This window comes from Thermobia domestica, chromosome 7 (assembly GCF_964235325.1).
Source record: "Thermobia domestica chromosome 7, izTheDome1.hap1.1, whole genome shotgun sequence".
NCBI classification, from domain to species: Eukaryota; Metazoa; Arthropoda; class Insecta; order Zygentoma; family Lepismatidae; genus Thermobia; species Thermobia domestica.
This window is the reverse complement of record NC_137460.1, coordinates 242,649,551-242,676,962: the sequence shown is the minus strand read 5'-3', so window position 1 is coordinate 242,676,962 and position 27,412 is coordinate 242,649,551. Positions and strand designations below refer to the sequence as shown.

The 27,412-nt window shown below is 40.3% G+C and overlaps 1 protein-coding gene across 2 annotated transcripts in view; it reads right to left on the bottom strand.

The window, feature by feature from the left end:
* The window catches only part of LOC145690794 (uncharacterized), an 85,854-nt gene extending 73,600 nt beyond the window's left edge, over positions 1-12,254 (bottom strand). The window contains exon 1 of one of the 2 annotated variants that reach the window (XM_081766075.1): positions 12,155-12,254. The gene's annotated coding sequence lies outside the window, so the exon portion shown is untranslated. The remainder of the gene's footprint in view (positions 1-12,154) is intronic. The other variant, XM_081766076.1, reaches the window with a different exon arrangement.
* Positions 12,255-27,412: the final 15,158 nt, after the last annotated feature.

The window sequence follows — 27,412 nt, the reverse complement described above, 5'->3', positions numbered from 1 at the left end:
GTTCTTTCGTGATTAACCACGTTAGCCCTGATGACGTTATGGAAGTAGTAAAAAGAATGAAGACTTCTGACAGTAAGGATATATTTGACATATCGAACAATATTATAAAGGCTGTCATTAATCACATTGCGAAACCCCTTACAGTATGCTTCAATAAATGTTTCTTACAAGGTGTATTTCCGAAAGCACTTTAAAAATCTAAGGTTATTCCTATACACAAGACGGGAGATCGTTTGTATTCGTCTAATTATCGTCCAATATCTCTTATTCCGTTTTTATTAAATTATAGAAATTATTGTTAAAGATCAACTATATAAATACATGACTGAGCAAAATATAATTCTGGAAGCTCAATTTGGATTCAGACCGGCGAAATCCACAATAGATGCCGTGGAATTGCTAACGAAACAAATATATGAAGTTTTTGAAAATAAGGGTTTTGCTTTAGCGACATTCTGCAATTTAAGTAAAGCTTTCGATTGTGCAGGTCATAAAATCTTACGTGATAAATTAGCGCATTACGGATTCCATAGCAGCAGTTTAAATTTTGTAAAATCCTATTTAAATGAACGTAAACAGATAGTTAGTGTTAACAATGTGACTCAAACATATTAGAAGTTAAATACGGGGTACCGCAGGGTTCAGTTTTGGGTCTGGTACTATTTTTAATAATGATAAATGATTTACTTTTAAATACTAATGACACATCAATTCTATACGCGGATGATATTACCCTACTTAATATAAATACAACGTTTGAAGAAGTATATACGGAAGCTCAAGGCGCACTATCAGAAGCAGCGACATGGTTTAAAAGTAATGGTTTTGTCCTTAATCGAGACAAAACAAAGAAAGTAACCTTCAGTCTCAATCACTGCAATGATAAAGAGAACTACGATGAAACTGAGGTTAAATTTCTTGGTATATGTATAAACAGCCAATTAACCTGGGAGAAACATGTAAAATACGTATGTACCAAGTTCTCCCGAGTGCTCTTTCTGTTAACAAAACTAAAAGATACATTTCCCCATGGGTATATAAGAAATTCATATTTTGCATTTTTTTCATAGTATAATTGGATATGGTATTTTGCTTTGGGGTAACAGTAGTCAAGCGCATGGTGTCTTAGTTTTGCAAAAGAAAGCTATCAGGATTTTGTTGGAACGCATGATAAAGAACACTGTAAACCATTATTTACCAGGCTGAAGATAATGACGGTAGTTAATCTATATATTTATCAAGTGCTACTTTACACTACGCAAAACCTTGCTAATATGACACTTAGAAACGAAGTACATACATATAATACTAGATGGTGTAAGAAAATTGATGTACCCTTTACTAGATTATCAAAGATCAGAAATAGCTAGTTAGTTTTAGGACCAAAGCTGTTTAATAAACTAACAGCCTCTATACAGCAGCTCCCGTTCAAGGTTGGCAAAGTGGTGGCTAACATATTGGTCCACCACTTTGCCACTATCTCTGAGTCGGCTTATTACCCACCAACGTTTGCTCGTTCACGCCCTCGACTAGAGCAAAACCCGTTAAACTTCCGTACCGCTAACAGTGAGGATTATAACGCTCCTTTCACGCTCAATGAGTTGGATTCTGCTCTCCGCGAATCGTCCAAAACTGCTCCAGGGCTTGACCGTGTTTCGTACGATATGTTGCGCAACCTCTGCCGCGATTCTCAGCTTGCATTATTGCATCTGTATAATCGCCTCTGGGTTGAGGAGTTTTTTCCACCTGCTTGGTGTGAGTCTCTGGTTCTTCCCATCTTGAAGCCGGGGAAAGCCGCAACTAGCCCCACGAGGTACAGACCAATTGCACTAACGAGCTGTCTCCTTAAGCTGCTACAGCGAATGGTCAACAAGTGCCTGGTGGTATTTAGAATCGCATTCCCTTTTGAGCAAGTTTTAAAGTGGCTTTCGTCGTTTCCGATCAACTATTGACAATCTCGCTTATCTTGAGGGTGAAATTCAAGACGCCTTTCTAAACGGACAACATCTTGTAGCTATATTTTTTTACTTAGAGAAGGCGTAAGACACCACATGGCGTTACGGTATCTTAAAACAATTATATGACTAGGGTCTTCGTGGGCATATGGCACAATTTATTAAGAATTTTCTTCACGAGCGACATTTTAGAGTGCGTGTGGGATCTAGTCTCTCAGAGCGCTTTGTGTAAGAAAATGGTGTTCCACAAGGCAGTGTCCTTAGTGTCACGTTGTTTGCTGTTGCCGTCAAAAGCGTTCTTTCGCACATCCAAGCTCCTCTGTCTGGTCTGCTTTATGTTGACGACCTTGTAATTTTCTGTCGCTCCCACCACTTTCGCGGCATTACTCGACAGCTTCAACTGACCCTCAATCGTCTTGTTCGCTGGTCGAATGAAACTGGATTTCGCTTTTCCACCGAGAAATCCAAATGTGTTCACTTCTGCCGGCAGCGTACTTGCCTTGTTGACCCGGACTTGTACCTCGATGGCACCCGTTTGTCATTCATTGATACAGTCCGTTTCTTGGGTCTGGTCTTTGACCGTCGCTTGTCGTGAGCACCACATATTCGGAATCTTAAGTACTCTTGTCTTCGAGCTCTGAATCTCCTTCGTGTCCTTTCCCTCCACACATGGGGTGCTGACCGTACTGTTCTGCTCCGCTTATACCGTAGTCTAATTCTGTCCAAGTTAGACTATGGCTGTATTGCCTATGGCTCTGCTCGTGATTCTCTGTTCCGACAATTTGACACAGTGCATCACCTCGGTATTCGAATTGCTAGTGGCGCCTACCGAACTAGTTCCGTTGCCAGCCTCTATGTTGAGGCCAATGAACCTTTTTTAGCGTATCGTCGCAGGAGAATTCTTAATTATTCAGCGTATGAGCGCTGTCTTCCAGACCATCCTTGTCGACCGTCTCCGTGGTGATCGGATTTACGAGCTCTATGCTGCACGTCCTCGGTCGACACGTCCCTGGTACATCCGGGCGTGTGTTTCCTTGGAGACGATTTTGTGTGCTCCCTCTTTCGTTTTTTCACTTTTGCGCTGTTCCGCCCTGGCTGCTTTGTGTACCTCGCCATGATTTACGTTTGTCTGTACATTCGAACCTTGCTACTAGTTCCCAGGTGTACCAGCAGGAGTTTGCCGCACTATTAGATCAGTACCTCGATTTTAATGTGTTGTTTACAGACGGTTCTAAGGATGGGGACTCTGTTGGCTGTGCCTTTGTCACCGACGAGGGTAGCTCAGAATTCCATTTGCATCGCCTGTCTTCCGTGTTTACTGCTGAATTAATTGCCCTTAAGCTTGCCTTCGACCATGCTCTCATGCTTTCTTTACGTCGTGTGCTTGTTTGCACCGATTCCCAGAGCATGGTTCTCAGTCTACAGAATGTGTTCAGTACGCACTCTATCGTGCAGGACATTCTTATGAGATGCCATCAATTTCAGCAACAGGGTTGTGTCGTCGTTGTCTGCTGGGTGCCGGGTCATGTAGACATCCGGGGAAACGAACGTGCTGACACAGCTGCCAAGAGTGCCGCCTTCGCCAGGGTTGCATAGCCTTCCTTGCTCCGATCTTCAGAACCATTTCTATACTTAGACGCGCTCTCACTGGCTAACGGATTGGGACCAGGCACTTGAGAATAAATTACACGCTGTTAAGTCGATCCTAGGAACGTGGCATACATCATCTTCCTCTTGTCATCGAGATGAAGTGCTCCTGGCGCATCTGCGTACCGAACATTCTCATCTGACGCATGGTTATTTGTTGCGAGGATTAGACCGTCAGTATTGTGAGGAGTGTATAGTCCCCCTGAGTATTCAGCATATTATTGTGGAATGTCCTGAATACTCAGATCTCAGAGAACGTTACGGACTGCCTTGTCTGCTTACCCGTGCTTTGGGGGATGATCGTGATGTTGTTGGCCGGGTGCTTGAGTTCGTGTGTGATTGTGGCGTTGCTCACCTTCTCTGAGCTGTTTTTAGTCTGTTGTAATTGTTTTATTGCTGCTAAATTTTTATATTTTCTCACATGTTTTAAGTTTATTTTTGTATATTGTTATTGTTCTTTTTTATCTTATTTATTCTTTTATCTTCCGCTTTTCCTTTTTTCCTTTTCTTATTCATTTAGCAGCACTCTCGTTCCTTTGCACTGTCTTCGTTTTAGCCTGTAATTCCTTTTTAATCTTACAGTCCTGAGCATCGTTGTTCATCGTGACGGGGACATATAGCCTCGTTGCTGGCTTTCCCATTATCCCCCCTATTCATTTCATTACATTACATTCAAATTCCTTCTACACTTAGATCCTTTACTGATCGAAGGAAAGATTCTTTTTGTGATTCAGTAAAAAATCTAGAACTTCTCCTTCGGAACTCGCAAGACCTTCTCCGAAACAGTTGACAATCAGGACACGGGTGGGAGGATTGTGGCACGGTATGATCGAGTCCATTAGGATCATCGTTACTAACATTGTCATCTTCAGTGCTGTCGTATTCATCCAACTCATGTTCGTAGGCATCAAAAGTATCTTCATTAACATCGGAGAGATGTTAATATCAGATCATATTAGATTAGAAAGCTGCATAATCCTATTCTCCGTTAGGGGCTTTTGGCTATGACCTGAATGCAAAAATAAAACTGTACCAAGAATATCAAAAAGATCAAATATAAAAAGCATTATTTCATTTGCATGAAAGTTATCTAAATGGAGAAAATTCAGAATGGAGGAAATTCTTAGCATATTTTTCCCGGAATTATTCAACTTTTGACAAGGTCTTGATGGCAATTTTCCTAGTAAAATTAGTAAATTATATATTTAAATGCACGTTAAAATTACATTACAGTTAGAGAAAATTTGCAATTTTGGGCAATTGCGGTTCTCCTGCACTACACCTACATACAGCCTATTTCAGAAAATGAAGAGGCAAAAATGGTGTTAAGTCCCAATGTAGAAGGCTTTCTAGACATGCAATAATTACTTCATGCAAAGCAGAAAAACAACAATACGGGAAAAACAACAATTGCCAAATCTTTCTTAGTCCCTTCTGAGTTAACATGCAAGGATTCAGCATAAAAATATAAAAAGTTTAGAGGAGGAGCATAATTACCTGCAGCAACTGAAGTATGGCCTCCTCCGCTTACAGACGCTATGTTGTTACCTTAGCAACACAAACGCAACCAAGTACAGTGACTTCCCACTTGGGTTGAATTGAAAATTAGTAGTGTAAAGAATGTACTAATGCGGGCATTTGAACATTCGCAACTCGGAACCCCATTTAAAATCAAGCGAAAGTTATGTAGAGTCCTGTCTACGCGGGGCGTCAGGAGGATAGAGCAAAAATGATAAGCGATTTCGAGAAGTGGCTTTTCAGAATCGATTTATCGCTGTAAGAATATGTACCATATCTTCCCTTAGCTTTGTATTCTAAGCGGAAGTGGCAGAAATCAACCACCTCCGGTTTTAACGATGATCATCATAGAGTAAAAGTCGTAATAGATAGCAAAGAATAATTTCCTGTAATCAATTAAGCGTCCCAAAAATATGTTTCTTCTCCATTACAATGTTTTTAACGAAACAAATAGTCGTAGAAATCAATGAGGTCTATTTCCGGTTTTAACGTTGATCACTATAAAAGTGTCCCTGGAATGCATTTTTTATTGTTGATTAAGTGTTCCTAGAATACATTTCTTTACCATCCTTAATTCTCTACTAAAACCGGAAGTGCTAGAAATCCACTCCGACTTCCGGTTTGAATATTGATCTACATGGAGCAAAAAATGCTCAGAGATAACGAGAAGTAGTTTTATGGAATCGGTTTAGCATCCTAAAAACGGGCACCATTCTCTCTTAATCCCTATTGAAACCGGAAGTACTAGAAATCAAACACTTGCTCTATTAACGTTGATTGTTATAGAGTGAAAACTACACTGCTCCACAAAACTTAAGCAACTCGAAGAAAGTGGCAGAAAATAAAACGACACGATCTCTTCACCAAGCATAATGAACACACATACGGTCCAGATGCACAATGAACACAAGTGAAGACGAACAATACAGCTAAGAAATACAGAGTGACCAAAAATTTCAGCACAACGATACCTCAACAGGTGAAGCTGGATTGTGCGAGGGCATAGGCAGTCAATATGATATGTGACCACCACGAACAGCTATACAGGCACGACATCTGGCCTCCATGCTGCAAATCAGAGTGTTGATCAAGTCTTGCGGCAGATGGCGCCACTCCTCTTGGAGAGCTGTTTGCAGGTCAGGGAGAGTGCGTGCTGGTGGACTGCGCTGCGCTATTCACCGCCCAAGAGCATCCCACACATGCTCGATGGGATTCAAGTCCGGCGAATATGCAGGCCATGCAATACGCGTAATGTCTTCGCTCTCCAGATACTCGGACACAAGATGTGCACGGTGTGGGCGGGCATTGTCATCCATGAACAGGAAGTCTGGGCCAAATGCTCCGCGGAAATTGCGCACATATGTATTGTGAATTTCATTCCGGTACCGTTGTGCTGTCAAAGTGACATGTTTCACAATATGGAGTCCGCTTTCCCACCCAGCATAATTCCACTCCACACCATAATGGAACCACCGCCATAGGACAGCCGTTCAGCAATGAAGTTTGGATGATAGCGTGTTCCTGGCTCTTTCCACACTAAAGTCCGACCAGAATCAGACGACAGGCTGAATCTTGACTCATCGGAGAACATGACACGCGCCCACTGGTGTTCCCCCCATGCAACACACCATGTGTAACGCGCACGTTTGTGTTCCAGTTTCAATGGCACACACAGCACAGGCCTTTTTGCATACAGTCCTGCTCTATTGAGTCGCCGACGAACAGTTTCACGACTCACGCGTTGTCCTGTAGCCTGAAACAACTCATTGGCCAGTTGAGAGCATGAAGCTTGACGGTTACGTTTGGCAGAAATTTTGTGAAATCGGTCATCAACGTCCGACGTCTTCTTCGGACGGCCTCCTCCATGACGTCTACTGACTTCACCTCCATTTTGGAAGCGACTCCACAGCCTCGACACAACACTTTTGTTCACGTTGAATTCCTGCGCCACTTCCACTTGTGATTGGCCCAAATCCAACCGCCCAATTATTCGCCCGCGGCCAAAGTCACTCAAATGTTGTCTACCAGCCATTGCAAGCTGTGTACCCCACACAAGAACCACTAACTCAATGCTTAGAGCCTCGGACACTACTGGGCTGTAGTGTACGCCTCATATCATAAATTGTTCACCGTGCTTGCAACGGTGCTGCTTATGCGATAGAGTGGGTGCTCGGCTTGCCTACGTGTTTCTGTGTATGTGCATGCCACTAACCAGTGTTGAATGGGCCCCACACGTCACTTATACCACGTTCTCACGGGTTGATACCGCGTTCTCTCCGGTTGCTTAAGTTTTGTGGAGCAGTGTATAACAGATAGCTAGTAGCAATTTTTGCCATCAATTACGTGCCGTAAATTATGTTCCGGCTTTACTCTAGCCTCTGTATTAAAATCGGAAGTGGCAGATATCAACCATTTCCAATTTTAACGCTGATCGCTATTGAGAAAAATGGTAGTACATAGAGAGAAACGGTTTGCTGTAAACAATTAAGGTCCCAAGAATATATCCCACCTCCACTACAATCTCTCTCTACTAAAACTAGAAGTCGTATAAATATAACTATCACTTCCACTTTCAATAATAGAGAAAATATCATGTACACCACACGAAGGAGTTTGGTTTGTATGCCATGTCAAAATGCTACTTGATTAGATAGACAGATAACTGATTTTGCTAACATCTAACAGCATGCTTGCTTCATCCAGTTAACAGCCTAATTATACGTTCAGTTTATAACCGGGATTTCTTTTTTCCAGCTGTTGCTGTGCGCAGTTTGACGTCCGTGTCCCATCCTGTGATCGGGTAGTCCTGACACTTTTCTGCGACAATGGGTAGTGGAGGAGATAGTCCCAGAGACCGGCGATGAACGATAGCAATAAGCCTGAGAATGTGGAGTTGGGGGCCCCCTTGGCACAGCCGTGCAGCATCAGGTTCCTCCTGAAAGAAGGCGTGAAACCTGATGAAATCTTCAGAAGATTAATGGCGCAATATGGCAAAGAAACTCTCTCTCAGTCACAAATGTATTTCTGGTGTTCAAAATTCAACGCAGGACGAGAATCCGTTTTCAACGTGGCCCATACTCCACACCGAGGTACTGCAGTCAACGAAACCAATATTAGTCGGGTGGAACAGCTCATTCTGAGTAACCGACGCATCAGTGTGGGAAGTGTTGAAACAATCATCCATGAACACCTGCACCTCCGGTAAATCATAGCAAGATGGATCCCCAAAATGCTAACGTTCGACCAGAAGCAGTGTAGGGAAAATGTCTCGTCGCAGCATCTGCAGTGATTTCAGAGAGAAGGTGAGAGCTTCCTTGCAAAGATAATCACCTGCAATGACAGCTGGATTCATCATTACACTCCGGAGTCAAAGCGCTCCAGCATGCAATGGAGGCATCTAGACTCGTCGCCGCCGAAAAGATTCAAGGCACAGGCGTCCTATGGCAAAATGATGCTGACAGTATTTTGAAACAAAGACGGGACTAATTTTGTGGCACGTGGGGCCACGATCAATGCGGAGTAATACAGCTACCTCATCCGGACCAAAGTCAAAGAGGCTTTGAGAAGAAAACGGCCACAGACGATGAATGATGGCGTCTTCATCCTGCGTGACAACGCGTGTCCTCATTCGGCCACAACAACGGTCACAGCTATCACCAAACTTTTGGTAGTTCCTAGACCATTCCCCGTATATCTCCGATCTGTCGCATTGCGATTTCAATCTTTTTAGTCCTTTCAAAGAGCGCTTGGGAGGACAAAAATTCCACACCGACGACAAAGTCAAAACGCATGTGCTGAAATGGAGATTCTATGCCACAGGGACACGGGCACTCCCACACCGATGGAACTAGTGTGTGCGTGTACATCGGGAGTCCCTTGAAAAAGAACAGTAATTGATTCACTTGTTGGCTTCTCTATTTAACAAAAAAAAAAAAAAAAAAAAACCGGTTATCACTTGAAAGTCTTTCGTAGCTTATACACAGATTTTATTTTTTACCTGTTTGTCCCATGTATTCAAATAGATTACCGTCTACCTTTTTGACTGCTCTTGCTCACTACAGAAAATTTGTCTTTAGCTCCTGTAACTGGATGTAGGCTACGTAATAAAATGTGCTTTGGAACAAAGATAGTATAAACTTGAGAAGTACCTGCAGAACTGTTTCGAGCATCAAGTTAGGGTTGGAGACGCGAAAAGCAGGAATTTTCTGAGAATATAGAAATGCATATCATTTTCTTCTTCTTCTTCTTTTTTTTGATACCCGTCCGAACGAATGCATAATAATGGAGTATTTTATTGTTGGTTGTCAAGACAAGAATAATGAGCACTGGCGCAAATCCCGGGGGATGAGGGCTACATGTCCCTAATCGTGGGACTGGGGGCCTTTTTCCCCCAATAATCCGATTTGTAATGTATTTTGGGGAGAGAAATGTGAGGATTTGTGTCCGACTGCCACAAAGGAAAGTGAGATGAAATTGATGTCCTTTGATGTATAATATACAACAGGTTCACCTCAGAAATCAAATTCATCTACCGAAATACGAGTCCCATCCCCCTCCCACAGAATAAGCCTCAAATCTGCTCGCCTCAATGTTCAAGACAACTCTGCTCCCCTGATCCTCCACAGCATTGTTTTTCAACTACATAAATATTTTGAACATCGCTTAAAAATATATAAATCCGTCCCCTTCCTCAACGTTCAAGACAGATCTGCTGTTACGCAAAGAACAATGTACTACAGTGTGTCCGTAAAGTTGCGCAACCCAAAGTTTGATTGCGTATATATATTTTGATTTAATAATGATAAAGACCTGAGACTTGAAACAAATGTAAGCATGACCTAGATATTTCTGAGGTCATGGCAAATGTTGGAACTTGTAACGCTTTTGTGTAGTAACGAAAGAAATTAGCGAAAGTGTAAAATGAAAAATGTGCAACATGAAGAAAATCAATATTCAATTGCAGGAAACTGATTTCCTGCGGGTGAATTCCTGTGTATATGTACAGTATGCATCAACATTTATTCATTGGTGCTAAAATGTACAAGGTTGATGCAGTGTTACCATATAAAAAGGCTATTTAATGCAAGTCCATAAAATGGGTTTTTGACAGAAACGCGGCCCTTGGCAACACTGTTCTCGTAAAATTACTCCAACAAGTGTGTTTTAGGTTAATTAATGATAAGCAATGATAAGGCGGCATGCCCCTCAAAAGTTGTCCGAATAGGTAATACTTATACTTCCAAAGTTTAATCTCCCTAACGTCCTGAGAACGGAAATAATTTTTAAATTTCTTTCTATTTCTCTTTGGCGAGAGCAAACGGGACATATTCTCGCATAAAATTCTATGGTTTGGCTCTTGTGTCTAGCCTAGAAGGAGTTGGGTGGTTTGAACGAAACTTACAGGATTTATAGCTCTTCGGTCTACGATTGGGGGGCCGCGGTGGCTCAGTGGTAGAGCGTTCACCTCTGGTGCTTGGGGTCCCGGGTTCCATCCCAGCCCCCGCCCCGTGAACTTTGTGGTGGACAAACACCGTGTGCGTGGGTTTTCTCGGGGTTCTCCCGTTTCCTCCCACTTTCTTCATTCCACCATTTCATTCATTACTCATCATCACCGTCTCCTTTAGCCTAACCGGCATAACCGTGGGACGTAAAACTCACAGATTTCATTTCATTTCGGTCTACGATTAAAACCTGAAAAAATATTTTCCACGTACAAATACAAGGAGATGGGAGCATACCTCTTAAAAATTGTCCGAATGAGGTAAAACTATCAGAATTTAATCTTTCTGAAGCCCTGAGAATGAAAATAGTTTTTTTAAAATTTTTTTTAAAATCTCTATTCCTATTTTGTAAGAGCAGAGGGAGTATATTCCCCTATAAAATCTTATATTTGGGCTCTTGGGGAAATTTAAAAATTATGTTCGTTCTCAGGACGTTATGGAGATTGAATTTGGTAAATTTATTTCTATTCGGACAATTTTTAAAGGGATATACCCCGGCCCCCCCTTTTTTTTTTTTTTTTTTTTTATCGTAGGCCGAAAAGCTATGAATCCTGTAAGCTTCGTTGCAATCGCGCAACTCCTTCCAGGCTAGACCCAAGAGCCGATCTCTTACACAAATTTCCTTGCATCTTGGAAAATTTTCTAGCAAATAGCAACTCCTTACCTTCCAAAATATACTTACTGTACTATGAAATTTATTATTACCCAAAACCTATTATTTATGTTTTATAAGGTCACGTCAATAATTAGCAGAAGCCTCGTCTATTTTATGGTTTAATAGGAGCAGTTGAAGTTACCGTGCTTCTGGTTAAATGTACTCTCTAGTAGGGCTGCCATAATTAAATAATAACTACGAAAAAAATACGTACGTACACTTATTGCTCTACATACCGTACTGTATATTTACTTTTAATATGTACTTTCGATTTTAAGGAGAGGCTTTTTTACATTAGTGGAGGCTGCAGTATGTGACAGTATTAACACTAGTATTGTGATATTTATAAATATATTTTTGTTATTGTCCATTTTTTTGGTGGGAAATATATTTTTAAAATGTTCTCTTGCTTCCATTGTATGAATATGTCCTTTAGAGTATAACTGATTGATTGATTTTGATTTTAACGCCCCCTTCAGGAGCAAGGCTTAAAGTATAACATTCATTTCGTAAAAAAATATGAATATCTCAAGCCTCCATTTGCAATGTAACAGTTTTGCTTCTTTCCATATTTAACATCATTCTTGTTAAATATAATACCGTAATGTAAACAACCTCTTATATATATTAACAGAAACTCTTTTTCAAATTGTAAAAATGCAGACCTGTATTTTGCAACTTCTATCACATTCGAGAATGAATAATTTGCATAATAAGATACATTGATCAACAATGACCGAACAATAATACAGGCCAGAACCATCATCTTCAAAATTGAAGATGCATTACGAAATACAAAATTACTACAAATAGAAGACATGAACTCTTGATTTAAAATACTAGTGGTAGTTGAAGGAAGAAACAAAAGAATTACTGACCTGAATCAAAATATAAATATAGAATAATCGAGGTGCCAAGCGTTATAAACGAACTGATATCAATATTTATATATAAGCGCGCCACTACGAATTGGCGACGAGTTTGTTAGTGTTGCCAGACACATTCATATGCAATACAAACAGACAGCTACGAATATTTTATTTTCATTCTTTTATAATGATATAGCATTTTGAATGTATAAGCAGGTGACGGGTAGGGTACGGGACGGAAATATATGCCTATAGTAACAACCACAAGAAGGATGTACTATTTGAAGCAGTGACAATATTCTTCTCTCTTTGGTTACATGTAAGTTGAAATAAAGAATTTTTTCGCGTAGTAGTTAACATTTTCGTCATCTTTAAAAAGTTTCGTATATTCGATGTTTCATTAACGATATCCGTACCGTTTTTCATATCTTTGTTGTTTTAGAACACAGAAATTACATACCCTTGGCGTTTTTGCTGTCAGTATTATATGTTATTCATGTGTTGCCTGTCAATTCTATGTGTGGTCAATATTAGCTGCCTTCGTTGTTTTGGATGTCGATCAGCGGCGAAGACTGTACTGTACATGCAGGCACGTAGCCAGGATTTCGTAATAGGGGGGACCCGTGACGAAATACTATGGTTATCACAGCAGGGGCTCGATTATTCTAAACTATTTTACTGGCAACATACTGTATATTGGTTCGTTTAGCCAGGATTTCGTAATGGCGGGAGGGCATGACATGAAATAGCACGGAGCTAGATGTAATTCGAAATGCTCCATTACAATAATATCTATTTTTAACTTGACCCCCTTCCCGTTTCCTCCACACAAAGTTCCTCATAAGAAAGAGTCACTAAACGCTTGCTGTAGCTTTTTATTTTTAACGCTGGTTCTTCTTTTTCTCATTTCTTTTTCTTTATCCTTCCTTAATTTTTCATTTATGGTTTCGAAGGAGAGTGTCCGGACCACCCGAACCCACCCCTTGGCTACGTGCCTGGTACAGGGCTAGCTTAAATGATTCATGCAATTTGAAAAGGCTATATTTTCAAAAGTATTACATATCACACATGAAAAGATATGTATATGAAAAGATCCACAAACTCGCCAAGTTTATACATCCTCTACAAAGTGACATGACACACGTCCTGACAATACTCGAGCTCATTCCATACATTTTGTAGCATAGTCCTGTCAATTTGTCTACACTACAGCACTGATGTGTTCTTTGAGCTCGACTAAAGGATTGCGATACTGGGGGTACGTAAACAAGGTCCTTAAATTACCCCCACGGGAAGAAGTCGGAGGGCGTTAAATCAGGAGATCTAGGAGGCCAGGGCACCAACAAGGCTAGGTCATTCTCATTAATATGCCCAATCTAGTAATATGGAATGTAACAATGAGGAGATGCCTCCTCGTGCTGCCACCTGGAATACACAAACCAAACTTGGTGACTTTGTGTTTCTTTTCATATATATCTTCCCCATCAGGAAGTTGCGCCTGGCAAGAGAGATTGCCACCGTCGACGGTGGCAGGCAGCCGGCACCCGTCTGCAGCGGCACGACGATCTACTTGTTCAAAGTTGCCGACCTTTTGCCGAGGCGGCAAGCGGTCGAAAATCGTAAAAATAAAAATGCCCTTTGCCCACTCTTTGCCGACTATTGCCGACCGTCAGAGTCGCAAAAAAGTCGGAAAGGCCTCTTTCCGACCTTTTGCCGACCCCTTATGCCGGCCTCTTTTCGACGGCGGCGCCGGTGCATTCACTGCGCTTTACGGCTGTTTGCCAACTGCTTCGCAAGGTTTTTTTTCGACGGCGGCACCGACGCATTTACTGTGCCTTTACGGCTGTTTCCCGACTGCTCGGAAAGGCAACTTTCCCACGGCGACGTCGGCGCATTTTATGCGACTTTTCGGCTGTTTCGCGACTGCTAGAAAGGACCTCTTTTCGATGTCGGCTTCCCGATTCTCGCACAGGTGGCATCCGACCTCTTGCCACCGTCGAAAAGTGGTCCTTTGCCGACTGGAAATCAACACTTCAGGAAGGCAAAATTTTCATCACCTTTTACATTAGTCTTGCCTAAGTCTTCCCCCATGCTATGATTTCTAAACAATGAGCACCCTTGCAAGTTCTTGAAGTATAATACTTGCATTTTTTCTGTGTCCCAGTATACAATATCTTCCTATTTGCTTTTTTGCTGCACTCTAAGTTAAAAAAGAAGAAATTGAACGGGACATGCAAGTATTATATACTTTCAAAACTAGCAATTGTGCCCTTACCGAGAAATTATAGCACGGAGGCAGATTTAGGCAAAGCTACTATAAAAGGTGGTGAAAATTTTGCCTTCCTGAAGGGTTGATTTTCAGTCGGCAAAGGGCCACTTTTCGACGGCGGCAAGAGGTCGGATGCCGCCTGTGGGAGAATCGGCAAGCCGACATCGAAAAGAGGTCCTTTCGAGTAGTCGGCAAAGAGCCAGAAAGGCGCATAAAATACGCCGGCGCCGCCGCTGGTAAGTAGGCTTTCCGAGCAGTCGTCAAAGAGTAGAAAAGGTGCGTAGCATTGCAATGAAAATCATGGCGGATTACCACCAGTAAGGTTGCACTCGGTACATACGCGGCACATTTCTACAATTCTCAGTACCATTTAAGTGCCATATAGAGGGAAAGTATCTGGGCGACCTAAAAATAACAAGTAAGCAGCTAATAATGCCCGTTAAGAATAATTAAATTAACACGTCTGTGGGCCTAATGTGAAAAATTTATAACAGTCAGTACATTTTCCCCCTGAAAACACATTTTTCACTATTAGGACCGCTAGGAACATCACTGCTCTATGCATTCAAAATTTGCTCGTTGCCAACGCTTTCTTCGGAGAAAAAAGCTGCAGCAATCCGTGGGAATACGGACTTTTTAGGCTGTCGCTTTCCCTTCAACTATTTGAAAAAGAATTTTAAACGTCAATTTCAGTTTTTATTAGCGAGCATGGCCAAAAATCGGCAACTATAAACCAAAGAATAGTCATGGTTTAATTTATCAATTTACTGTTCTACTAATTGCCTGCGAAAAAAAAAACTTTGTAGTCGGCACGCCACCAGCGTTAACCATTGACAATCCGCTGACGGGCCGAGAGCGAGCCTACAACGGCTAAGAGCGGCCAAACAGCGGGCCTCGGGCCAGTATCGACAGCAGCCCGCCAACGACTTTACACTTTTTCCGCCGTTGGCCCACTTATCAGTAACGTGTATGCTGTCGCCAAAATGTCGCACGCGGGTTGGTCAGCGATTTGTGTTTTTTATGACCACAAGTCCGTATGACGTCCGAGAAGTTGCCCCCCCCCCCATTGAAGCACTAATGATCTCTTCTAGTGCAATCGTTAGTGCTTCGTTAGTGCTTCTTAGAAAACCAACTCCCAACATTAGTGCTTCAATAGTTTGGACGCTAGAAGCAAAAAACTTTGGGGGGGGCCAACTTCACGTTAGCCCCCCCCCAGAAAGCACTAACGATTAAACCTAGTGGAATCGTTAGTGCATCGTTAGTGCTTCCAGAAAACACGAATAGTTTCGTTAGTGCTTCACAATTAGTGTGGCTATAGCCAGTTATATGACACGAAATTCCCATAAGGAATACATGGGGAATTTTTAATTGGCTCAAATTCCCAACAAATTCAAAAGCGCTAATGACCTCTTCTAGTGCAATCGTTAGTGCTTCGTTAGTGCTTCTTAGAAAACCAACTCCCAACATTAGTGCTTCAATAGTTTGGACGCTAGAAGCAAAAAACTTTGGGGGGGGCCAACTTCACGTTAGCCCCCCCCAGAAAGCACTAACGATTAAACGTAGTGGAATCGTTAGTGCATCGTTAGTGCTTCCAGAAAACACGAATAGTTTCGTTAGTGCTTCACAATTAGTGTGGCTATAGCCAGTTATATGTCACGAAATTCCCATAAGGAATACATGGGGAATTTTTAATTGGCTCAAATTCCCAACAAATTCAAAAGCGCTAATGACCTCTCCTAGTGCAATCGTTAGTGCTTCTTAGAAAACCAACTCCCAACATTAGTGCTTCAAGAGTTTGGACGCTAGAAGCAAAAAATTTTAGGGGGCAACTTAACTTTAGCTCCCCCTCAGAAAGCACTAACGATTAAACATAGTGCAATCGTTAGTGGATCGTTAGTGCTTCCAGAAAACACTAATGTTTTCGTTAGTGCTTCACTATTAATTTGGCTTTGGCGAATTACATGTCACGAAACGCCTGTAAGGAATACATGCGGAATTTTTCATTGGGACTAATTCCCGCCAAATTCTAAAACGCTAATGATATCTTTTAGTGCAATCGTTAGTGCTTTGTTAGTGCTTCTTAGAACACCAAGTCGAAACATTAGTGCTGCAATAGTTGGGACGCTAGAAGGAAAAAACTTTTGGGGTGCAACTTTACGTTAGCCCCCCAGGAAACACTAACGATTAAACCTAGTGCCATCGTTAGTGCTTCCAGAAAACACTAATGGTTTTGTTTTGCTTTACTATTAGTGTAGATGTGCCCACTTATATGTCACAAAGATGTCCAAACTCACGAGGTCGGCGCTCACGAGTTCGAAACTTACGCTAACTCGACCTCAACCTCACGAAGTGAGCGTGAGATAAGGCTGGTGATGTGAGCGTGAGGTTGAGTAAGCTCTAGGTGAGACGGGTGAGGTGAGCGTGAGGTCAGACTGGTGATGTGAGCGTGAGGTCAGACTGATGATGCGAACGTGAGGTTGAGTGAGCGTGAGGTCAGGCTGGTTATTTGAGCGTGAGGTCAGGCTGGTGATGTGAGCGTAACGTTGTGTGAGCATTAGGTCGAAATGAGTTTGTGAGTTCAGGTCGAAATTAATTTTTTGAGCGTGAGCTTGAGTGAGGTTAGGTCAAAGTGGTCACCTCTGTTTACGAAACTCCCATAAACACATGGGGAATATTTCACTGGGACTAATTCCCGACAAACTCAAAAGAGCTAATGATATCTTTAATACAATCTTTAGTGCTTCGTTAGTGTTTCCTAGAGCAGTGACTCTTAACACTAGTGCTGCAATAGTTGGTCACTAAAAGCAAAAAAGTTTCATAGACAAACGTGAAGTTAGCCCCCCAGGAAGCACTAACAATCAAACCTAGTGCAATTGATAATACATTGTTGGTGGTACTAGAAAACACTAATAGTCTCGTTAGTGCTTCATTATTAGTGACGAAACTCACGTAAGAAAAACATTGGGAATTTTTCGTTGAGTTAAACTTCCGCTAAATTCAAAAGCACTAATGATCTCTTCTAGTGCAATCGTTAATACTTCTTAGAGCACGAAATCTGAACATTAATGCTTCATTAGTTTGGATGCTAGGAGTAAAAAAAAAAAAAAAAAAGGACTAACTTCACGTTTGTCCTTGAATTTTTTTTTGCTTTTAGAGACCAAACTATTGCAGCACTAGTGCTAAGAGTCACTACTGTAGGAAGCACTAACGAAGCACTACAGATTGTATTAAAGATATCATTAGCTCTTTTGAGTTTGTCGGGAATTAGTCCCAGTGAAATATTCCCCATGTGTTTATGGGAGTTTCGTAAAAAGAGGTGACCACTTTGACCTAACCTCACTCAAGCTCACGCTCAAAAAATTAATTTCGACCTGAACTCACAAACTCATTTCGACCTCACGCTCACATCACCAGCCTGACCTCACGCTCACTCAACCTCACGTTCGCATCATCAGTCTGACCTCACGCTCACATCACCAGTCTGACCTCACACTCACCTCACCCGTCTCACCCAGAGCTCACTCAACCTCACGCTCACATCACCAGTCTTATCTCAGGCTCACTTCGTGAGGTTGAGGTCGAGTTAGCGTAAGTTTCGAACTCGTGAGCGCCGACCTCGTGAGTTTGGACATATTTGTAACATATAAGTGGGCACATCTATACTAATAGTAAAGCAAAACAAAACCATTAGTGTTTTCTGGAAGCACTAACGATGGCACTAGGTTTAATCGTTAGTGTTTCCTGGGGGGCTAACGTAAAGTTGCACCCCAAAAGTTTTTTCCTTCTAGCGTCCCAACTATTGCAGCACTAATGTTTCGACTTGGTGTTCTAAGAAGCACTAACAAAGCACTAACGATTGCACTAAAAGATATCATTAGCGTTTTAGAATTTGGCGGGAATTAGTCCCAATGAAAAATTCCGCATGTATTCCTTACAGGCGTTTCGTGACATGTAATTCGCCAAAGCCAAATTAATAGTGAAGCACTAACGAAAACATTAGTGTTTTCTGGAAGCACTAACGATCCACTAACGATTGCACTATGTTTAATCGTTAGCGCTTTCTGAGGGGGAGCTAAAGTTAAGTTGCCCCCTAAAATTTTTTGCTTCTAGCGTCCAAACTATTGAAGCACTAATATTGGGAGTTGGTGTTCTAAGAAGCACTAACGATTGCACTAGAAGATATCGTTAGCGCATTTGAATTTGGTGGGAATTTGACCCAATAAAAAATTCCCAATGTTTATCTTACGTGACTTTCGTCACACACAATTTGCCATATCTACACTAATAATAAAGCACTAACGAAAACATTAGTGTTTTCTAGAAGCACTAATGATGCACTAACGATTGCACTAGGTTTAATCGTTAGTGCTTTCTGGGGGGGCTAACGTGAAGTTGGCCCCACCCCACAGGTTTTTTTTTTTTGCTTCTAGCGTCCAAACTCTTGAAGCACTAATGTTGGGAGTTGGTTTTCTAAGAAGCACTAACGAAGCACTAACGATTGCACTAGAAGAGATCATTAGTGCTTCAATGGGGGGGCCAACTTCTCGGACGTGTCCGTATGCAGGCAGCTGGATGAATAAATGCCTAAATCTTAAGAACCAGGTTTCGGAGGAACCAAATTAAAGTATCGCTAAATATTACCGTTTTTCCGTAATCAAACTGAAAAAAATAACTCGAAAGATAGCTTTGTAGGAACAGTAGTGTGCATGAGACAGTTATCACGAGTCGGCTAACTGCTTTCGTTAATGCGAATTCCACATATTTCTGCTTAACGAAAGCAGTTAGCCGACTCGTACACTACTGTTATTATTATTGTAAAGTCGAGACTTGGCTACAGATTTTATATTTTATGAATTTTCTGCTTGTATTTTATGTCTTTTTGTTGAATAAACAACACACTCCATTGAAGGGGACTTGGCGGAGGCAAATATCATCCTGTTGCTTTTTATTTGTTTACATGCATGCTACACCAAGCCTGGATACTACATTTCACCTTTCTATATCTACGGGAAGTACCCTAAAGGTTGTGATGATCATAAGAGAATAAGTGAATAAGTGATGAGATCAATGAACTTTGCGTATTAACAACATTTAAAGTATCAGGTTGTCAGAAAAGTCATGACGTATTTCGGTAAAATATGACAAATGATTTGTGGATATACTGGAGTTATTCGGATAACGCAATAGTTATGCCATGAATAGCTAACATGTTGAGCATTTTATGTAGTACTATTGCTCTTTCTTTGGTTTGGTTTTACATATTTGACAACACATAGAAGATGGAAGACCAAAAATTGCATGTTCACCATATTTTTTTTTACTTCAGGCAAGGGAAGAACGCGCGAATAGTGATTTTTACTGTCCTCAGTGTTCCTGTGCTTTTGTCTCGCTTCTTAAAGAGTTAGTGAAAACTGTAAAAGTGAGTAAAACGCGTAAAACAGGAAACAAGGTACTGAGGAAGGTTTGTTAAATTAATTAACTTAAAAAATAATCCAGTGCCCTCAAACACCAGATTATTATTATTATTAATCAATATAAGTATCTGTCCAATGCCGTGCCGTGAAAAATCAGGGCCCGAGACAACAGCATATGGCAGCGCCTCCGTACATATGAGTTGCCAATTTAAAGTTGACTTCTCTGGACTATTCTTTCTGTGTAATACTTTACTATTTTATCATGACTGAAATCAGAAAGTTTCACCATTATTACACTGAAATCGTAAAAGTGTGTAATCACTGAATTCACTACAGCTCCATTTTTCCTTCTCCGAGAACAGTGATGTCTGAGAGTAGTGGCTCAAGCGTTAGTTTCGTAACGTTGAGGACGCGAGTTCGATTCCGGGTGTGGCAATTCAGTAAATTTTTACAATGTACAAAACTGATACTTCTGATGTATACTAACATGAAAAATATTCAATTTCTCTGGGTCTAAGAGTTGAGACGACCTCCTTCACAGGTGAAATGCCAACAGCACAAAATTAGATCATCCGTATAAACTTCATTCGTAACCGTCTGGCAAGTAACGTGTTTGGACAAGAATTGATGAATACATAAGGGCTAAACACGTCCTTACTGCTGTAGTATAGGCCAAAAATGAGTTCCAAGGAATTGTTCGTAGCTGTGCACAAATTGCAAATTGTGATCGAACTTACAAAGCTAGTCACGGGAATGATCCTATTTAAGATCCTTTCTACGTAGAAGGATCCACATCACCTTTCTACGTAGAAGGGCGAAACAAAATGCATTACTGTTATCAGCTAACAAATCTTCATATTTCATTTCTTGTCATAAAATGATAATTCTATCTGTAAATCCATAAACGTAATAATATTATTGCGTTCATGTGTAAACCTAAGAAACATATGACATACTCTATATCTTTTCTGTTCCTATGAATACCTTCGACTATGTTACTTTTTCTTTCCTTCTGGGGTAATAATAATAATAATAATAATAATAATAATAATAATAATAATAATAATAATAATAATAATAATAATAATAATAACAATAATAATAAAGGAATGACATAATTACAACACCAATTACATAAACATTATCTTCCCATTCAGAAAAATTAATAATTGCTACGACGGGATTTGAACCCAGGTAGCTGCAATGGGAGTTTCCTGATTTCACAATTTCTTTTGAACAAATCGCCCCAACCGGAGTATTATTCGCCACTTGCATCTCATGTCCTTTCGACGTATTCCAAACACTACAGGAACACGAACACAGAAATACTGAGGATAGTTAAAATTCCGACCTTGCTCTTCAGAGGAATTCGAACCCCTAGTGGTTTGCGCCTCATGATCATGTGGCCTCAGTTTGCCACAAATTCCTCATATGAACATAAGAAAATAAACTAATAGGTATGGAACATAAACATAGAACTGTCTATTTCTACACATGTTGATGCACTTTAAAGAATGTGAAAATAATTTCTGTCGTCTTTTCTTCTTTGGAAATTAGGCGTGCTATATACTACGAGATCAATCCTAGGAACAATCTTAGGATTTATCTTCGGAAAAATGTTTTGACATATCTTGAAGGGAATCCTACCCTTTTTGTGCCATTCACGTGAAGAGTTTTCCTGTATGACCGAATGATGTTTATCAACATTGTGAAATAATATTATTCTATTCTATATATATATTACTATTTAATAAAAGTACAAAGTTGAAGAATTACTATGCTAACCACACTGCACATTCCACTAATATGAATATCAGGCGCTATATTGTTAAATTGGATACCTCTGAAAAAAGAAAAAAGCATAAAAGCCAGAAGGGTGCTGGTATACTTTTCCGCACTACATTTTAGAAGATTTACAAGTAAAATTTAAAACTTTGCATGAAAAGACATTTTTTGCAAGCAACATAATTAAATACAAAGTAATACACCTGTATTTTATGTTTACAACTGTAGGGTTACTAGTGTAAAATCATTATAAATGTTTTAACGAAAGACAAAATAGGTGAGAGACAATGTTTGGCAGAAAGGGTCCAGCTAATTTTTCTAAGAAATGTTACAATTTAGGTAGTTCTATTCACATTAGTTTAGTTTAGATTGGTTCAGGTTAGTTACGGTTATGTTACGTTAGATTATATTAGTATATGGGTCCAGCACAATTTTCAAAAAGTGATAGAATTTCGCTCACTTCTATTAATATTAGGTTTGTTTAAGTTAGTTAATTTCATTAGCTTAGATTTGGTTAGGTTGTGTTAGGTCTAAGTACTTGCATCTTTCATTTCTCCTGTAAATTTTGTATGTGTTGCCTACTTCTGGCCCCTTCTGCGAAACATTTACCTAAGTAAGTGCATATGAAAAATGACAGGTAATACTATTTTCCATCACCGGTGTATTTCTGCATAGTTTACAGAAGCTATAATTTATGTTTACGAGTGGAGCGCTACTACCACGATACCATGACAAGTGCTATTCAAGCTCGTATCATTGTCAAAACCCACTCGTTTTCACTACATTCACTGACGCGCCTGCTTCCTTCGCTTGCACCACCACCACCCCGCTTCGCCTTGCTCTGACTCAGTTATGTAGCATTCGTACTTTCCAGAAACCACCTAGCACAACTTGGTTTGAGTTTTTTGCACTATAGTTTTTATACTATATATCCGGACCCCGTATTTGTACGCAAATCGTAAAAGGATTGTAGTTTATCAACAATTGCTTTCGGTAGTCCCCTTGATGGATTTTATCTATACTATGTAAGATATTTTCATGTCGGTCAACGCAAATCATTCAGGAAACAGTGACAAATTATAATTTTTCAACAATTATTTCGAGTGGTACACCTAAAGTAAACCTGCACGATCAGAAGATGCCTCATCAGTTGTGTTTTCACTTGTTTTGTTATCACTTTCTCTCACCTGATGTCGCTTAAATCGAAATCTTACGAATTTCCTTTCCGAAATAGAGCGTGCTCGAAACAAGAGAAATTTCATTGGACCGTACAGAACACAGGAAATGACGTGCTATCTGATGCCATAGACGTTGAGATTTTGACTCTAGGACAAATCGTAAGAGATTTCCTAGGATCTATCTTATAGTGTATAGCCGGCCTTAGAAGTTATGTAAAAGACGAAATGTAATGTAAATCGGGATAATTCCTGCAACCGATGACCAGCGCCTTAACTTAGATTTTTCTGAGGGGGGCAAGCTTGGGTGGAAGTTTAAATGGCGAGGTGGGTGAGTGGTTAACGCATTGAACTTCTACTTGGTAGACCCTGGTTCGAGTCCCGGGCAGGCTGAAGCTTTTTCAAATTTTCTTGTTTCAATTTCAATGCATACTCAGTGTGATAAGCAAGATCTTCTCTCCTCCAGAAAGAAGATGATGTTGGAATGAGGAGAATTAGAGAAGGTCTCTCAATGGAGGCAATCATTTACAGTTTTTCCAGCAGTTGTTCTAGATTTGATATTTTCAGCTACTTTTAAGTATTTTCTGATTCATATATGATCAGTGTTTTTATTTCTTTGATTATACAGTATATAATGAAAAAATACATTACAAACACAACAATAGTGAGATTAACATATGTTCATTGGAGAACACGCTCTGAACCAGAGAGATTGATCTCAGAATGGAGAAATGTTTCGTGCGTCATTTACTCACAATTTCACTTCCATACAGACTTCACTCAGTGCTACCAACTGCTGTCAGTGACGAGAAAAGTTACGTGTAAGTTGGGTTGCATCTGTCTATGCGTTTTCACAACTACAAATGACCTGGACCGCAAGTAATGGAATTAGAGCGCAGTGGGGGTATTACTTTTGTGGCTGGCTGTACAGTGACAAGAAAGCTATTTGAACAAAGCAACGAGAAAAGCTCTCGGCTTGAAACAGGACACACAACGCCTAGCAACATCTCTTTCCCTGGCGATATTCTATTTGAGGATGTTCCTCATTCTTGCAATACGACAGATTAGAAGACAAAAGGATTTTGTGTTTCGGTTATGAAGGTTTAAGACGAGTACTGAAAAACAGTGAGGAACGGTTCTTGGATGGAAATTTTAAGAGTTCCTGTAAACATTTTGTACAACTATATACCTTACGTGCTGATATTGGAAGTATACATAGCACTACATCGGTCGTGCCCGTTCTTTAGGCAGTGCTGCCCGACAAACGTGATGTCACGTACAGACATTTGTTTTCATTTGTAAAATCATGGTGTGGAGCTAACCCAAAATTGCTCTCAAAGTCGACTTCGAAGCAGCAGCTGTGAATGCTCTGAAGGCTGTATTCTCCGCTTCTCAGATCTCAGGGTGCAACCATCACTTTAACCATGCATTTGGCGGAAGGTACAGGGTCTCGGCATGGTGGAGTAGTACACAAAAACGAAGATATACGCAAATATGTGCAGACGTGTGCTTCTCTGGAGTACGTTGACGATGGTTGGTTGGTCATCATGGAGGACTGTCCAACAGGAAAAAAGTTTGAGGCGTTCAATGAATATTTTATTGAACAATAGCTGGAGAATGCTGACGTACCTAGAAAAATGTGGAACTGCAGTGGGCAAAGCCACATGACGAACAACGTCGTTGTAGGTTGTCACCATCGATTGAACAGCACCATATCAAGAAATTCATCGGATCTCTTCTCTCTTATAAAGGTGTTGAAAGCAGATGCCACATCCAGTTTCCATGTCCTTAACAGACAGGAAGTGTTGGGCAACAGCCGTAAGAGGAGAAGGTTGACATATATGAAGCCGGATGACAGGATAAATCAAATACTGGAAAAGTTTGGAGAAGATGGTGACTTGAAGAAATGTCTCAGGAGATTGAGGTACGTGCATAAACTCGAGTAGGCTAGATATTGAAATGTGTAAATATTCATAAGTTTGTAGCCATCTATTAATTTCGACGAGGTGCAGTTAGTACGGATATACTCGACAGGGCTTCTATCGGAGCCGCCTATGGGTATGGATCGAATGCGATGTAATTATGTAGTCATTGCTTTTTTCCATGCTCTTCAGCGGTATGCTATAGGTCGTCCAGACATATCACCATATGTTTTATATGTTTTACATAAGATTGTATCCAAACTAAATTTTGTAACTGTGAAGTGTTGCTTGAATATGCGTAACTCTGTACTGATGTGGTTTAATTTTAATATTTCATAAATTTGTAGTCATGGGCGGCAATTCGGGGGGCAGTTGCCTCCCCACTTTTTTGAAATTACCCATTAATGTATATAGTTTCATTTGGAAATATAAAGTTTTGTAGGTATTATTGGTTCATAGAATAAAAATGGTGCCATAAAATATTTGTCGTTCTATGAGTACCGGTACGTATTGGTTGTCTTCCCGTGGAAGTAAGAAAGCTACAGGAATTGCTTTTCAGCTGCCACTAAAAATGGTCCAAAAATTAACCTATTGGAGCGCCACAATTCGAGCGTACTTTAATGTATTCTTGCAATTGATCGACATGTTAGTCAGCCGCTCTGGAACTAATTGAGATAACATTTCGCAAGAAAATAAGTCCTTCACAAGTTATTCTTTAATTGCACAAAAGTCGACAGTTCCTAAAATGTATTTTCTTCTTTCTAATAATAAGGAATATTTTGATTTGATTTTTTTTTTTCAGTTTAACATCCTGTTCAGCAGCGAAGTTATATGAGACGTGGACTTAATGATCAACGTGGAGTCCGAACCACGTGAGCTTGCCCCGGGAATCGAGCACGAGTCTCCCACGTCTAAGGCGTGTACGCTAACCGCTTAGCCACGAAGGAGCTCAGTAAGGAATATTAATTTTGCAGTGCAATATACGAGTTTAGGGGTGTACGTATACAGTTTTGTATATACAATTAAGTTTAGTGAATTCAGCGTAATTCTAGGTTTTAGGATTATTTTGTATAACTGAAATGTGGAGTGACTCTAAGTATTGTTGAGTTTTGATATATTCCAAGAAAGTGAAAACTGTACTTAATGGCAGCGAACATGTTTCGGAAAGCTGCAAAAGTATTTCTTTAAATGTCGTAGCATATGCTTATAGTATTCACTGTCAATCTAAGAGTAATGACACACATAATAGCATTCGTGGAATTAAAAATATAAGTTGTTCATTAATTTCCAGTTTCAATATAACTTTTGCAAAAGAAGCATCATTATTCATTACTATGATTATTTGATTAATATTATCCTTTCTGTTTATTTGTTTTGCAAATTTGTTATTAAATAGGCCCCTAATCTGATCACACAATTTTCCAGACAGATATTCATGAGCAAGGAATCAAATCTCTTCTTACACCTTCGTTGTGTAAGAGTACAAAGGGCTAGTATCTAGTTGCGTTGCTCTTGTTAATTTACTTAATAAAATATGAAACAAGATATACGGTATTTTAACTGAAAAAGACAGTATCCTATTAGTTGTACACCCTTTCGTCAAACAAAGTGTTACAAGCAACCAGGAAAACTAACATTGATATTAAATATTCAGTTCATGTCTTGTCCCCACACTTTTAAACGTCCAACCGCCGCCACTGTTTGTAATCAATTGTATGTAGTTATTAAGTTTTGCATGAATGTGCGTAATGTTGTACTGGTTTAGTTTTATTTTCATATTTTATAAGTTTGTGGTCAGTTTCTCTTAGTCTATGTGAACAGGTTTCCACCCCTCTGCGCACCTCGCCTCACGGAGCGTGCAGATTAACACGATAATAAATAAAGATAAAAAATACCGTCCCGATGTGCACGAAAATCGTACTGTGCGGATATGCACGCGTGCCGATGGGCACCATACCAGGGGCGGATCCAGGACCGACTTCTGGGGAGGGCGGTGGGTTGTCATACTGCTACTTTTAAGGGCTCCAAACTTTGGGATGGGTTTCATTTATATATATAAAATAAGTTTCCCCTTCTGGGGGGGCAATCGCCCCCCTGGATCCGCCCCTGCACCACACCGTAACAACGTGATTTTTATGGGCTTTTAAAATTATTTAGGTGTGAGGATTTCATCAGTGGATTTTGGCTACATAATAAATGAACACCCTTTCGGTATGGTAAATTCCGGAATGTTTACTTCCGGAATCCGGCAAGTAAAATCGGAGAATTTCGGAAATTTTCCAATTTCCAGAATTTATCTAAATATCCGGATTTTTCCGATTTCTGGAATATTCTAAATTCCGTTTTTTCCCGAAATCCCGAAAAATTTTTTTTCAGGAATCCGGAAACGAAGAGAATGGTAAGTGCCATTTTCTAACTTCCAAGTAAACTGGAAGAGAAAGTTCATCATTCCCATGCAATGCTATTCAGTGACCCATAGAAAACAAGCTTTCCCTGACATATACATGTATCCTCGTCGCCAAAAGTGCCTTTACATCGCCGTGACGGGTATGTGACCGCGCAGTACTCTAAAGAAGAGATGGTTGCATAAGAAATTGTGATTAATTTTGAAGAGTTTTTATTTTGACTAGGGAAATAACGTAGGTATAGAGACTAAAGGCATAGATTAGAAGCATCACCGCACTGTCCACTCTGAAAATATT